This window comes from Coffea eugenioides, unplaced genomic scaffold (assembly GCF_003713205.1).
Source record: "Coffea eugenioides isolate CCC68of unplaced genomic scaffold, Ceug_1.0 ScVebR1_1020;HRSCAF=1806, whole genome shotgun sequence".
NCBI lineage: Eukaryota > Viridiplantae > Streptophyta > Magnoliopsida > Gentianales > Rubiaceae > Coffea > Coffea eugenioides.
In genome coordinates this window covers 11337-12890 of record NW_020861390.1, presented here as the reverse complement: position 1 = coordinate 12890, position 1554 = coordinate 11337, and positions in this window count along the sequence as shown.

The window sequence follows — 1554 nt, the reverse complement described above, 5'->3', positions numbered from 1 at the left end:
CCTATAAACAAGTGAAATACATCTAATTAGTCAATTAACTTACACCAAAATGTAAGAAACACATAAAAACACACAAATACACTATTATTATTAGGTTGCCTCCCAACAAGCGCTTTTGTTTATAGTCGTTGGCTCGACTTTCCTATAACTTCTTTAATTCTCCATTGCATTTCCTAAGGAGTAATTTACTCCTTTAGGAACCTTTTCTCCGGCCAAATAGGGCTTCAATCTTTGCCCATTTACTTTAAATGGAGAACCATTTTCTCCTTTTATTTCCACTGCTCCATAAGGAAATACTTGAGTTACTTCAAATGGTCCCGACCACCTTGACTTCAATTTTCCTGGAAATAACCTCAGGCGTGAATTGAACAAGAGTACCTTTTGCCCTACCAGAAATTTTTTAGGAATAATATGCTTGTCATGCCAATATTTAATCTTTTCTTTATAAATTTTGGCATTTTCATATGCATGTAGTCGGTGTTCCTCCAATTCACTTAGCTCAAGTAATCGCTTTTCTCCTGCAAAATTACAATCCATGTTAATAGATTTAATTGCCCAATAAGCTTTGTGCTCAATCTCCACAGGTAGGTGACAAGCTTTCTCATAGACTAAACGATACGGTGACATCCCTAGGGGTGTCTTAAATGCCGTTCGGTAAGCCCATAGTGTATCATCTAGCTTTGTAGCCCAATTCTTGCGTGATTTATTCACAGTTTTCTCCAAAATGAGCTTTATCTCTCTATTAGCTAGCTCTGCTTGTCCATTGGCTTGAGGATGATATGGAAGTGATGTCTTGTGCCTACAACCATATTTAAACAATAAGGAATCCAATTGTCTGTTACAAAAATGTTTCCCTTCATCACTTACTATGGCCTTGGGTATACCAAATCTACTGAAAATATTCTTTTTAAGGAATCTAAGTACAATTTTAGAGTCATTAGTAGGTGAAGCGATTGCTTCAACCCATTTAGAAACATAATCCACTGCTACTAAGATGTACTTATTATTAAAAGAACTAGGAAATGGTCCCATAAAATCAATACCCCATACATCAAATAACTCAACTTCCAAGAACGTAGTCAGGGGCATTTCATTCTTTCGAGATATATTTCCAGTTCTTTGGCATGCATCACAATTTTTAACATATTCCCTAGCATCTTGGTACATAGTTGGCCAATAAAATCCTGATTGCCATACCTTTGCCACAGTCTTTGAAGTACTGAAATGACCACCTGTTTCAAGGTTATGACAATGATATAAAACATTATGTACCTCATCTTCAGGAATACATCTACGTATCATACCATCGGCACAATGTCTGTATAGCAATGGTTCCTCCCAAAAGTAACTTTTTACGTCATGTAAGAATTTCTTCTTTTGATGATAATTAAATCCCTTTTGAATCTCTCCACTGACCAAGTAGTTAGCAAAATCTGCATACCATGGAGAATTTCTAAGTGCTAGGACAAACTCATCCGGAAAATTCTCTTGAATTGGAACCTGATCTTTGATTGGGATATATTCCAAACGTGATAAATGATCTGCAACTAGATT